Source organism: Pleurodeles waltl, chromosome 12, assembly GCF_031143425.1.
Source record: "Pleurodeles waltl isolate 20211129_DDA chromosome 12, aPleWal1.hap1.20221129, whole genome shotgun sequence".
NCBI classification, from domain to species: Eukaryota; Metazoa; Chordata; class Amphibia; order Caudata; family Salamandridae; genus Pleurodeles; species Pleurodeles waltl.
Window position 1 is genome coordinate 111,099,341 of NC_090451.1, and position 15,038 is coordinate 111,114,378.

The 15,038-nt window shown below is 46.2% G+C and overlaps 1 non-coding gene across 1 annotated transcript; it reads left to right on the plus strand.

Moving 5' to 3' along the window:
- The first annotated feature begins 3,863 nt into the window (after positions 1–3,863).
- TRNAH-GUG (transfer RNA histidin (anticodon GUG)) lies at positions 3,864–3,935 on the plus strand. The gene has a single exon. It is a non-coding gene; the product is annotated as a tRNA-His (tRNA).
- The last annotated feature ends 11,103 nt before the right edge of the window (positions 3,936–15,038 follow it).

Below are 15,038 nucleotides of genomic sequence, written 5' to 3' on the forward strand. Positions count from 1 at the left end.
TCACTTGGACAGCGTCGCTGGATTCGAGGGACCTCGCTCGTCGTGCTGAGAGGAGACCCAAGGGACCGGTAATGCAGCTTTTTTACCATTTTACATTGGCTTACTGGAACACCCTTATAGTTCCCTAGTATATGGTACTGAGGTACCCAGGGTATTGGGGTTCCAGGAGATCCCTATGGGCTGCAGCATTTCTTTTGCCACCCATAGGGAGCTTTGACAATTCTTACACAGGCCTGCCACTGCAGCCTGAGTGAAATAACGTCCACGTTATTTTACAGCCATTTTACACTGCACTTAAGTAACTTATAAGTCACCTATATGTCTAACCTTTACCTGGTAAAGGTTAGGTGCAAAGTTACTTAGTGTGAGGGCACCCTGGCACTAGCCAAGGTGCCCCCACATTGTTCAGAGCCAATTCCCTGAACTTTGTGAGTGCGGGGACACCATTACACGCGTGCACTACATATAGGTCACTACCTATATGTAGCTTCACCATGGTAACTCCGAATATGGCCATGTAACATGTCTATGATCATGGAATTGCCCCCTCTATACCATCCTGGCATAGTTGGCACAATCCCATGATCCCAGTGGTCTGTAGCACAGACCCTGGTACTGCCAGACTGCCCTTCTTGGGGTTTCACTGCAGCTGCTGCTGCTGCCAACCCCTCAGACAGGCAGCTGCCCTCCTGGGGTCCAGCCAGGCCTGGCCCAGGATGGCAGAACAAAGAACTTCCTCTGAGAGAGGGTGTGACACCCTCTCCCTTTGGAAAATGGTGTGAAGGCAGGGGAGGAGTAGCCTCCCCCAGCCTCTGGAAATGCTTTGTTGGGCACAGATGTGCCCAATTCTGCATAAGCCAGTCTACACCGGTTCAGGGACCCCTTAGCCCCTGCTCTGGCGCGAAACTGGACAAAGGAAAGGGGAGTGACCACTCCCCTGACCTGCACCTCCCCTGGGAGGTGTCCAGAGCTCCTCCAGTGTGCTCCAGACCTCTGCCATCTTGGAAACAGAGGTGCTGCTGGCACACTGGACTGCTCTGAGTGGCCAGTGCCACCAGGTGACGTCAGAGACTCCTGCTGATAGGCTCCTTCAGGTGTTAGTAGCCTTTCCTCTCTCCTAGGTAGCCAAACCCTCTTTTCTGGCTATTTAGGGTCTCTGTCTCTGGGGAAACTTTAGATAACGAATGCATGAGCTCAGCCGAGTTCCTCTGCATCTCTCTCTTCACCTTCTGATAAGGAAACGACCGCTGACCGCACTGGAAGCCTGCAAACCTGCAACATAGTAGCAAAGACGACTACTGCAACTCTGTAACGCTGATCCTGCCGCCTTCTCGACTGTTTTCCTGCTTGTGCATGCTGTGGGGGTAGCCTGCCTCCTCTCTGCACCAGAAGCTCCGAAGAAATCTCCCGTGGGTCGACGGAATCTTCCCCCTGCAACCGCAGGCACCAAAAAGCTGCATTACCGGTCCCTTGGGTCTCCTCTCAGCACAACGAGCGAGGTCCCTCGAATCCAGCGACTCTGTCCAAGTGACCCCCACAGTCCAGTGACTCTTCAGTCCAAGTTTGGTGGAGGTAAGTCCTTGCCTCACCTCGCTGGGCTGCATTGCTGGGAACCGCGACTTTGCAGCTCCTCCGGCCCCTGTGCACTTCCGGCGGAAATCCTTTGTGCACAGCCAAGCCTGGGTCCACGGCACTCTAACCTGCATTGCACGACTTTCTAAGTTGGTCTCCGGCGACGTGGGACTCCTTTGTGCAACTTCGGCGAGCACCGTTTCACGCATCCTTGTAGTGCCTGTTTCTGGCACTTCCCCGGGTGCTACCTGCTTCAGTGAGGGCTCTTTGTCTTGCTCGACGTCCCCTCTCTCTTCAGGTCCAATTTGCTACCTCCTGGTCCCTCCTGGGCCCCAGCAGCGTCCAAAAACGCTAAACGCACGATTTGCATGTAGCAAGGCTTGTTGGCATCCTTCCGGCGGGAAAACACTTCTGCACGACTCTCCAAGGCGAGAGGGATCCGTCCACCAAAGGGGAAGTCTCTAGCCCTTTTCGTTCCTGCAGAAACCTCAGCTTCTTCTGTCCAGTCGAAGCTTCTTTGCACCCGCAGCTGGCATTTCCTGGGCATCTGCCCATCTCCGACTTGCTTGTGACTTTTGGACTTGGTCCCCTTGTTCCACAGGTACCCTAGATTGGAAATCCACAGTGTTTGCATTGCTGGTTTGTGTCTTTCCTGCATTATTCCTCTAACACGACTACTTTGTCCTTAGGGGAACTTTAGTGTACTTTGCACTCACTTTTCAGGGTCTTGGGGAGGGTTATTTTGCTAACTCTCACTATTTTCTAATAGTCCCAGCGACCCTCTACAAGGTCACATAGGTTTGGGGTCCATTCGTGGTTCGCATTCCACTTTTGGAGTATATGGTTTGTGTTGCCCCTATCCCTATGTTTCCCCATTGCATCCTATTGTAACTATACATTGTTTGCACTGTTTTCTAAGACTATACTGCATATTTTTGCTATTGTGTATATATATCTTGTGTATATTTCCTATCCTCTCACTGAGAGTACACTCTAAGATACTTTGGCATATTGTCATAAAAATAAAGTACCTTTATTTTTAGTTTAACTGTGTATTGTGTTTTCTTATGATATTGTGCATATGACACTAAGTGGTACTGTAGTAGCTTCACACGTCTCCTAGTTCAGCCTAAGCTGCTCTGCTAAGCTACCATTATCTATCAGCCTAAGCTGCTAGACACCCTATACACTAATAAGGGATAACTGGGCCTGGTGCAAGGTGCAAGTACCCCTTGGTACTCACTACAAGCCAGTCCAGCCTCCTACATCCACTCCACTCCATCTCACACAATATCACTCAATGGCACTACATGCGCTCTACTCTATGCTACTCTACTGCACACTACTCTATGCTGTGCCACTCTACACTACTCTCCTGTAGGCCTTTCTACTCTATGCCACTTTTTTCTCTGCTCCTCTCTACACCACAGTGTCACTCCATGCAACGCGACAGTATGCTACTCAACTCCACAACACTCTACTTCATGCAGTCCGACTCCACTCCTCCTAATTCTTTGCCACGCCTCTCCATGACACACTGTTCTCTGACTCTATGCCATTCCATGCCACTTCACTCTACACCACACTATGCCACTCTACACCACACTACTTTACTCTATGCTACTCTATGCCATTCTATGCAACCTCACTCCTCTCTACCCCACTCTGCTCTATGCCACTCCATTCCTCACAATGCTATTCAACGCCATGCCAAGGCACACCACTTCATTATATTCCACTGTATTCTATGACACATTACGTCACTCTACTCTTTGCACTTCAATCTACTCCCTTCTATGACCCTCCATTCATCACCACTCCATTGTTTGCTAGTCAAGTTTACGCCACTTCATTCCACACAATGCAACTCTAAAGCAGTATGCACCAAGCAGCTGAATGTGTCTGAAGAGACATCCAGAAATGAAAAAAACAACAATATGTGGGGGCCTGTTCCGAACCCCTCCTGGCCTGGAGGAGTTTGGTCGGCCGTGGATTAAGTTTTTGCAGTGTTCACTTCCCCGACCCAGCACTCATAGAACACTTGAGACTTGCAGGGCAGAGTGGTGGATCTTGTTAAGAAGTCTGGGCTTCTTGGTTTATGGGGAGTCTTGTCACTGGAAGCAGAGAGGTAAATATTTGCTGTGATCTGCTACTCAAAGAAAAGACCCTGATCTAACTTGAAAAGATGGGTTTTAAACAAACGCTAAATCTATCCACTCCACGGACACTGTGACCTTTTTTAAGCCTATCAGAGCCACACCAGGGTAGTCTTTTCAGAGCCCAAGTAGCTCGCCGTGATCGTATAGTGGTTAGTACTCTGCGTTGTGGTCGCAGCAACCTCGGTTCGAATCCGAGTCACGGCATTGCGGGTGGAAATGTCACGGCAGTTGGGCAGCATTTTTATTCTCACTTCTTAATATTTACATGAGTTAAGAGCTTGAACCTAATTTCAACGGTGAAATTAAATGTCTTTGAAGAACGCGTTAACAATGTTATTATTTATTTCACCTTTCTGCGCTTTTACGTTTGTGGCGGTCCTGATGTGAAAAGTATAAGCTACAGTTTGGTTTCACGGGACCCGGTCAGCAAGAGGGATGGATGTCTGTGTCTCCTGTACCTGCAGCGCCGAGGCTCCTGTACTGACGCTGAGTAGCTTTCAATGTTGAAAGGGATCCTGCTAGTCAAATATCAGTTTTTGCAGCAATTCAGGCCGCGAAGAAAAAAGGTCTAAAAATAAATATTTGTATAGAAAGTAAGACTGAGCTCCCAAGGGTCTGAAAGAAAGAGGCGACGGAGAAGGACACTGAGAGGCGCACTCACCCAATCAGCGTTTGGCTTCATCATCCCGCACCCGACGGATCACCGGGCAGCTAGAGGGAAAGTTTTAAAACTTAAGCCAAGTTTATTAGTCGTGGTCGAATCGTGAATTACACAATTACGCTCCTTTGTGGAATTTGGAGTAATGTGGGGAAAGACATCTACCCAAGAGCGGAGGAAAAGAGCGCGAGCAGCGGCTCTTGTGCCAGTTCTGTTGCATTTAGAGCGATTTTCTTGTGCAAAGTGTATATCAGGTTCCTTTCGGATCTGAGCGTGTATTTTGCACCAGGAAAATAGCCTTGTGTAATTCTGTACAACCTCGCATAATGTTGCTGTAATTTCGCGTAATTACACTGCAGTGAGTTACACTGGTTACGCCCATCCCTACATTTGACTCATGTTTAACAGAGAGGTCCGTCCATCCATTGATCCATTCATCTGTCCATCCATCTTTTTGCCCGTGTGCCTGCTTATCTATCTGCTCACCTACCTGTGCGTGACTGTGAACCTGTCTAACAGAGTGTTGATGCCTGGCTGTATGCTTTGTTAACACTATAACGCTCATAGGGACATTGAGGAGGACATCTTGGCGCTATGGTTTTTTTTGGTATGAAGCAACCGTTTTCAAATCCTGACAGTCCACACAAAGTTGATCATATCTGATCCCATTTTCGTACCAACAGCTGCTTCTCTATATACTTATCGGTCCACGTCTATTACTACATGTGCTTTCTATTTACCTTTCTATTTCAATCTGGGTATCTGCCTTACTGCCTATTTCTGCCCATCTCTGTTTATTTTAACACTTTAAAGCCTACATGCTGACTACCAAGGTCTTTGTGGCGTGGTTCTTTCTAAAGCAGGCGCGTGTGATTTACAGCGGTTTCTGTGAAGCTGATTATATCTCATCCATGATTTACTAACAGCTACATACCTGCCTTTCTGTCTACAAACCTGTACAGATGCATCGGTGCATGTGGCTTATTTATGACGATCTGTTTAACCTATCCGTGCAACTGTCTTACACTTCCCCCTCTTTTATGTTGTTACAACACTATTTGTTAAACAAACCTTCACAGTCAGAAGGGCTTCCAGGCGCTGTTATTTATTAAAAAAACTGCAAAGAACACCAGTTTATGCAATGTTGATGACATTTACTTCACCCCTTTATTGTTGCATTAATGGGTTTTCAAGTCACAAAACGGGTCCCTGATGAAGCCCAAGTGGACTTCTGAGCTGCTGTAGCTCTGTGGGGTCTCCAGCTCTCCTAGGGCCTCAGATCTACCACTACAACACCAGCCATACCCTAAGTTGTGCAGTAGATTTTTTATTTTTTTTATTTATTGGTATTTCAGATGGTACATATTATTCACAGGATTGTAACAGGTTGCAGAGCTGTATGAATCTCCTTTCCATGACAACTTTTGAACAGTTACCCATTACTGCTATTATATTATGTTACCACCACGCTGAGGGCTGTTCCTTGCATAAATCTGTAAGCAGGCTTGTGATCTGTAGTGTGGGCCACCTGTGGGTCTCCGGTTCAGTGCTGTATGCCCATGGAGCAGGGTGGTCGGTTCCCACCATTTCCAGCTCTGGCACGTCAGGTACTCATCATCTCTTATTACAACAAATAACAAGCAAGCCAAACAACTTGCCCAGAAACCGAGACCTAACTATGCATCGTGTGAGTGTGTCTACAGCTGTATGGGGCCCAGCCGGGGGGGGGGAAGGGACCCAGGGGAACCCTCCCCAGTGTATGATCTTCCAGGGAGGTCTAGGAGAGGTGTGTTTGTCGTGCTCCTAACTCCGCAAGTTAAGAGGCCCATCTGCATCGTCATCATAGTCATATCAGGAGTGTTCCATGCTCCCGCCACCTCTGCCCATAGGGGAGCTATCTGTCTGTTCCTCAGCCCTCTCATTTCTTCCCTCTGAAGTGCCCTTTCTTCTGCCTTGCCAAGGAAGTGATGTCTGCTTATAACACGTGTCCTACTTTTATAATGTTTTCAGGGAACTTCGCCCACTTCATATCTAGCCAAAATCCTTTAGCACTGGGAGACGACGTGTCTGCTGAATATCTTACCTCCACCATTGGGGGTATAAAAGGTGTACTTTGGCTCTGTTGTAAATTATTATATAGGGCTCAATTTGGTTGGGTTGTGAATTGCTGTCAAGCTCTAAATCTCAGAATTCTCTTAGTCACACCTTTTTATGTCTTGCGTACACAGTGAATGTGCTGTGAGACATATTGTTTAGAATTCAGTGGGCTTACCACACGCCCATAGCTTACTTACCATTAATTGTCTTCTATGTCACTCACATTTGCAATATTTCGATTGCTTAGCTCCCATAGACTGAATCTTCCTTTCTTGTGTTCATTCCTCCATGGAGGATGGACCAAGTACATGTGTTCTTTTCGTCTTTCTACAGTACGCTATTTTTTATATTTTAAAAGTGTTTTCGTATCATTCTTGGATGTGCAATGTGCTTTCCAACATTCATGACAAGCATACAGCTTATTTTTCACCCTAAACGCCGTCTCTATTGACACTTTAGTTACTTTCTCACACTGTATTCCTCTGCATGACTATACTCGACTCCCCTCAGTGCCACTGTACTCTACACTGTGCAACTCTATACCACTCCACTCTACTCAGTTCTACTCCACTCTAATCTACATTGTTCCACTCTATCACTCCACTCTATGCCACTCTAATCTATGCCACTCCACTATACGCCACTTCACTCCACTTTATGCTACTCCATTCTATGCCACTCCACCTGTCACTCTCTGCTATGCCCCTCTACTCCACTCCACTCCACTCTACTCTATGCCACTTCCCTTCATTCCTCTCTACGCCACCCTACTTCATAGAATGCCACTTTATGTGACTCTATGCCACTCTGCTCTACATCACTCTAGAATACTCAACTGAACTCTACTCTATACAATTCCACTCTACTTTACTCCTCTCCACTCTATGCCTCTCCACTCTATGCTACTCTACTCCAGTCTACTGTACGCCACTTTATTTGATCCCATTCTACTCTACGCCACTGTACACCACTCAACTCTATGCCACTCTACTCCGTTACACCCCTCTCTACTCTACGCTACTCTACTCCATGCTACTGTACTCCACTCTAAGCCACTGTACTCTCCACCACTAAGCTCTATTCCACTCTACTATATGCCACTCCATGCCACTCTAATCCACCCCACAGAATGCCACTCTACTCTATGCCACTCCACTCAACTCCATGCCATTCCACACTTTTGCACTCTACCCTACTCTGTGCCTCTCCATTCCACTCCATGCCACTCCACTCTATCCCACTACGCTCTACTCTAGTTCACTCTATGCCACTCCACTTTACTCTCTCCCACTCTACTCTATACTACTTCATTCCATGCCACTTCACTGTACTCCACTCCACTCCATCTCACACAATATCACTCAATGGCACTACATGCGCTCTACTCTATGCCACTCTACTGCACACTACTCTATGCTGTGCCACTCTACACTACTCTCCTGTAGGCCTTTCTACTCTATGCCACTTTTTACTCTGCTCCTCTCTACACCACAGTGTCACTCCATGCAACGCGACTGTATGCTACTCAACTCCACAACACTCTACTTCATGCAGTCCGACTCCACTCCTCCTAATTCTTTGCCACCCCTCTCCATGACACACTGTTCTCTGACTCTATGTCATTCCATGCCACTTCACTCTACACCACACTATGCCACTCTACACCACACTACTTTACTCTATGCTACTCTATGCCATTCTATGCAACCTCACTCCTCTCTACCCCACTCTGCTCTATGCCACTCCATTCCTCACAATGCTATTCAACGCCATGCCAAGGCACACCACTTCATTATATTCTACTGTATTCTATGACACATTACGTCACTCTACTCTTTGCACTTCAATCTATTCCCTTCTATGACCCTCCATTCATCACCACTCCATTGTTTGCTAGTCAAGTTTACGCCACTTCATTCCACACAATGCAACTCTAAAGCAGTATGCACCAAGCAGCTGAATGTGTCTGAAGAGACACCCAGAAAAGAAAAAAACAACAATATGTGGGGGCCTGTTCCGAGCCCCTCCTGGCCTGGAGGAGTTTGGTCGGCCGTGGATTAAGTTTTTGCAGTGTTCACTTCCCCGACCCCAGCACTCATAGAACACTTGAGACTTGCAGGGCAGAGTGGTGGATCTTGTTAAGAAGTCTGGGCTTCTTGGTTTATGGGGAGTCTTGTCACTGGAAGCAGAGAGGTAAATATTTGCTGTGATCTGCTACTGAAAGAAAAGACCCTGATCTAACTTGAAAAGATGGGTTTTAAACAAACGCTAAATCTATCCACTCCACTGACACTTTGACCTTTTTTAAGCCTATCAGAGCCACACCAGGGTAGTCTTTTCAGAGCCCAAGTAGCTTGCCGTGATCGTATAGTGGTTAGTACTCTGCGTTGTGGCCGCAGCAACCTCGGTTCGAATCCGAGTCAAGGCATTGCGGGTGGCAGTTGGGCAGCATTTTTATTCTCACTTCTTCATATTTACATGAGTTAAGAGCTTGAACCTAATTTCAACGGTGAAATTAAATGTCTTTGAAGAACGCGTTAACAATGTTATTATTTATTTCACCTTTTTGCGCTTTTACGTTTGTGGCGGTCCTGATGTGAAAAGTATGAGCTACAGTTTGGTTTCACGGGACCCGGTCAGCAAGAGGGATGGATGTCTGTGTCTCCTGTACCTGCAGCGCCGAGGCTCCTGTACTGACGCGGAGTAGCTTTCAATGTTGAAAGGGATCCTGCTAGTCAAATATCAGTTTTTGCAGCAATTCAGGCCGCGAAGAAAAAAGGTCTAAAAATAAATATTTGTATAGAAAGTAAGACTGAGCTCCCAAGGGTCTGAAAGAAAGAGGCGACGGAGAAGGACACTGAGAGGCGCACTCACCCAATCAGCGTTTGGCTTCATCATCCCACACCCGACGGATCACCGGGCAGCTAGAGGGAAAGTTTTAAAACTTAAGCCAAGTTTATTAGTCGTGGTCGAATCGTGAATTACACAATTAAGCTCCTTTGTGGAATTTGGAGTAATGTGGAGAAAGACATCTACCCAAGAGCGGAGGAAAAGAGCGCGAGCAGCGGCTGTTGTGCCAGTTCTGTTGCATTTAGAGCGATTTTCTTGTGCAAAGTGTATATCAGGTTCCTTTCGGATCTGAGCGTGTATTTTGCACCAGGAAAATAGCCTTGTGTAATTCTGTACAACCTCACATAATGTTGCTGTAATTTCGCGTAGTTACACTGCAGTGAGTTACACTGGTTACGCCCATCCCTACATTTGACTCATGTTTAACAGAGAGGTCCGTCCATCTATTGATCCATTCATCTGTCCATCCATCTTTTTGCCTGTGTGCCTGCTTATCTATCTGCTCACCTACCTGTGCGTGACTGTGAACCTGTCTAACAGAGTGTTGATGCCTGGCTGTATGCTTTGTTAACACTATAACGCTCATAGGGACATTGAGGAGGACATCTTGGCGCTATGGTTTTTTTTGGTATGAAGCAACCGTTTTCAAATCCTGACAGTCCACACAAAGTTGATCATATGTGATCCCATTTTCGTACCAACAGCTGCTTCTCTATATACTTATCGGTCCACGTCTATTACTACATGTACTTTCTATTTCAATCTGGGTATCTGCCTTACTGCCTATTTCTGCCCATCTCTGTTTATGTTAACACTTTAAAGCCTACATGCTGACTACCAAGGTCTTTGTGGCGTGGTTATTTCTAAAGCAGGCGCGTGTGATTTACAGCGGTTTCTGTGAAACTGATTATATCTCATCCATGATTTACTAACAGCTACATACCTGCCTTTCTGCCTACAAACCTGTACAGATGCATCGGTGCATGTGGCTTATTTATGACGATCTGTTTAACCTTCTATCCGTCCTTCTATCTGTGCAACTGTCTTACAGTTCCTCCTCTTTTATGTTGTTACAACACTATTTGTTAAACAAACCTTCACAGTCAGAAGGGCTTCCAGGCACTGTTATTTATTAAAAAAACTGCAAAGAACACCAGTTTATGCAATGTTGATGACATTTACTTCACCCCTTTATTGTTGCATTAATGGGTTTTCAAGTCACAAAACGGGTCCCTGATGAAGCCTAAGTGGACTTCTGAGCTGCTGTAGCTCTGTGGGGTCTCCAGCTCTCCTAGGGCCTCAGATCTACCACTACAACACCAGCCTTACCCTAAGTTGTGCAGCAGATTTTTTATTTTTTTTATTTATTGGTATTTCAGATGGTACATATTATTCACAGGATTGTAACAGGTTGCAGAGCTGTATGAATCTCCTTTCCATGACAACTTTTGAACAGTTACCCATTACGGCTATTATATTATGTTACCACCACGCTGAGGGCTGTTCCTTGCATAAATCTGTAAGCAGGCTTGTGATCTGTGGTGTGGGCCTCCTGTGGGTCTCCGGTTCAGCGCTGTATGCCCATGGAGCAGGGTGGTCGGTTGCCACCATTTCCAGCTCTGGCACGTCAGGTACTCATCATCTCTTATTACAACAAATAACAAGCAAGCCAAACAACTTGCCCAGAAACGAGACCTAACTACGCATCATGTGAGTGTGTCTACAGCTGTATGGGGCCCAGCCGGGGGGGGGGAAGGGACCCAGGGGAACCCTCCCCAGTGTATGATCTTCCAGGGAGGTCTAGGAGAGGTGTGTTTGTCGTGCTCCTAACTCCGCAAGTTAAGAGGCCCATCTGCATCGTCATCATAGTCATGTCAGGAGTGTTCCATTCTCCCGCCACCTCTGCCCATAGGGGAGCTATCTGTCTGTTCCACAGCCCTCTCATTTCTTCCCTCTGAAGTGCCCTTTCTTCTGCCTTGCCAAGGAAGTGATGTCTGCTTATAGCACGTGTCCTACTTTTATAATGTTTTCAGGGCACTTCGCCCACTTCATATCTAGCCAAAATCCTTTAGCACTGGGAGACCACGTGTCTGCTGAATATCTTACCTCCACCATTGGGGGTATAAAAGGTGTACTTTGGCTCTGTTGTACATTATTATATAGGGCTCAGTTTGGTTGGGTTGTGAATTGCTGTCAAGCTCTAAATCTCAGAATTCTCTTAGTCACACCTTTTTATGTCTTGCGTACACAGTGAATGTGCTGTGAGACATATTGTTTAGAATTCAGTGGGCTTACCACACGCCCATAGCTTACTTACCATTAATTGTTTTCTATGTCACTCACATTTGCAATATTTCGATTGCTTAGCTCCCATAGACTGAATCTTCCTTTCTTGTGTTCATTCCTCCATGGAGGATGGACCAAGTACATGTGTTCTTTTCGTCTTTCTACAGTACGCTATTTTTTATATTTTAAAAATGTTTTCGTATCATTCTTGGATTTGCAATGTGCTTTCCAACATTCATGACAAGCATACAGCTTATTTTTCACCCTAAACGCCGTCTCTATTGACACTTTAGTTACTTTCTCACACTGTATTCCTCTGCATGACTATACTCTACTCCCCTCAGTGCCACTGTACTCTACACTGTGCAACTCTATACCACTCCACTCTACTCAGTTCTACTCCACTCTAATCTACATTGTTCCACTCTATCACTCCACTCTATGCCACTCTAATCTATGCCACTCCACTATACGCCACTTCACTCCACTTTATGCTACTCCATTCTATGCCACTCCACCCTGTCACTCTCTGCTATGCCCCTCTACTCCACTCCACTCCACTCTACTCTATGCCATTTCCCTTCATTCCTCTCTACGCCACCCTACTTCATAGAATGCCACTTTATGTGACTCTATGCCACTCTGCTCTACATCACTCTAGAATACTCAACTGAACTCTACTCTATACAATTCCACTCTACTTTACTCCTCTCCACTCTATGCCTCTCCACTCTATGCTACTCTACTCCAGTCTACTGTACGCCACTTTATTTTATCCCATTCTACTCTACGCCACTGTACACCACTCAACTCTATGCCACTCTACTCCGTTGCACCCCTCTCTACTCTACGCTACTCTACTCCATGCTACTATACTCCACTCTAAGCCACTGTACTCTCCACCACTAAGCTCTATTCCACTCTACTGTATGCTACTCCATGCCACTCTAATCCACCCCACAGAATGCCACTCTACTCTATGCCACTCCACTCAACTCCATGCCATTCCACACTTTTGCACTCTACCCTACTCTGTGCCTCTCCATTCCACTCCATGCTACTCGACTCTATCCCACTACGCTCTACTCTAGTTCACTCTATGCCACTCCACTTTACTCTCTCCCACTCTACTCTATACTACTTCATTTTATGCCACTTCACTGTACTCCACTCCACTCCATCTCACACAATATCACTCAATGGCACTACATGCGCTCTACTCTATGCCACTCTAGTGCACACTACTCTATGCTGTGCCACTCTACACTACTCTCCTGTAGGCCTTTCTACTCTATGCCACTTTTTTCTCTGCTCCTCTCTACACCACAGTTCACTCCATGCAACGCGACTGTATGCTACTCAACTCCACAACACTCAACTTCATGCAGTCCGACTCCACTCCTCCTAATTCTTTGCCACCCCTCTCCATGACACACTGTTCTCTGACTCTATGCCATTCCATGCCACTTCACTCTACACCACACTATGCCACTCTACACCACACTACTTTACTCTATGCTACTCTATGCCATTCTATGCAACCTCACTCCTCTCTACCCCACTCTGCTCTATGCCACTCCATTCCTCACAATGCTATTCAACGCCATGTCAAGGCACACCACTTCATTATATTCCACTGTATTCTATGACACATTACGTCACTCTACTCTTTGCACTTCAATCTACTCCCTTCTATGACCCTCCATTCATCACCACTCCATTGTTTGCTAGTCAAGTTTACGCCACTTCATTCCACACAATGCAACTCTAAAGCAGTATGCACCAAGCAGCTGAATGTGTCTGAAGAGACACCCAGAAAAGAAAAAAACAACAATATCTGGGGGCCTGTTCCGAGCCCCTCCTGGCCTGGAGGAGTTTGGTCGGCCGTGGATTAAGTTTTTGCAGTGTTCACTTCCCCGACCCCAGCACTCATAGAACACTTGAGACTTGCAGGGCAGAGTGGTGGATCTTGTTAAGAAGTCTGGGCTTCTTGGTTTATGGGGAGTCTTGTCACTGGAAGCAGAGAGGTAAATATTTGCTGTGATCTGCTACTCAAAGAAAAGACCCTGATCTAACTTGAAAAGATGGGTTTTAAACAAAGGCTAAATCTATCCACTCCACGGACACTTTGACCTTTTTTAAGCCTATCAGAGCCACACCAGGGTAGTCTTTTCAGAGCCCAAGTAGCTCGCCGTGATCGTATAGTGGTTAGTATTCTGCGTTGTGGCCGCAGCAACCTCGGTTCGAATCCGAATCACGGCATTGCGGGTGGCAATGTCACGGCAGTTGGGCGGCATTTTTATTCTCACTTCTTAATATTTACATGAGTTAAGAGCTTGAGCCTAATTTCAACGGTGAAATTAAATGTCTTTGAAGAACGCGTTAACAATGTTATTATTTATTTCACCTTTCTGCGCTTTTACGTTTGTGGCGGTCCTGATGTGAAAAGTATGAGCTACAGTTTGGTTTCACGGGACCCGGTCAGCAAGAGGGATGGATGTCTGTGTCTCCTGTACCTGCAGCGCCGAGGCTCCTGTACTGACGCGGAGTAGCTTTCAATGTTGAAAGGGATCCTGCTAGTCAAATATCAGTTTTTGCAGAAATTCAGGCGGCGAAGAAAAAAGGTCTAAAAATAAATATTTGTATAGAAAGTAAGACTGAGCTCCCAAGGGTCTGAAAGAAAGAGGCGACGGAGAAGGACACTGAGAGGCGCACTCACCCAATCAGCGTTTGGCTTCATCATCCTGCACCCGACGGATCACCGGGCAGCTAGAGGGAAAGTTTTAAAACTTAAGCCAAGTTTATTAGTCGTGGTCGAATCGTGAATTACACAATTACGCTCCTTTGTGGAATTTGGAGTAATGTGAGGAAAGACATCTACTCAAGAGCGGAGGAAAAGAGCGCGAGCAGCGGCTGTTGTGCCAGTTCTGTTGCATTTAGAGCGATTTTCTTGTGCAAAGTGTATATCAGGTTCCTTTCGGATCTGAGCGTGTATTTTGCACCAGGAAAATAGCCTTGTGTAATTCTGTACAACCTCGCATAATGTTGCTGTAATTTCGCGTAATTACACTGCAGTGAGTTACACTGGTTACGCCCATCCCTACATTTGACTCATGTTTAACAGAGAGGTCCGTCCATCCATTGATCCATTCATCTGTCCATCCATCTTTTTGCCTGTGTGCCTGCTTATCTATCTGCTCACCTACCTGTGCGTGACTGTGAACCTGTCTAACAGAGTGTTGATGCCTGGCTGTATGCTTTGTTAACACTATAACGCTCATAGGGACATTGAGGAGGACATCTTGGCGCTATGTTTTTTTTTGGTATGAAGCAACCGTTTTCAAATCCTGACAGTCCACACAAAGTTGATCATATGTGATCCCATTTTCGTACCAACAGCTGCTTCTCTATATACT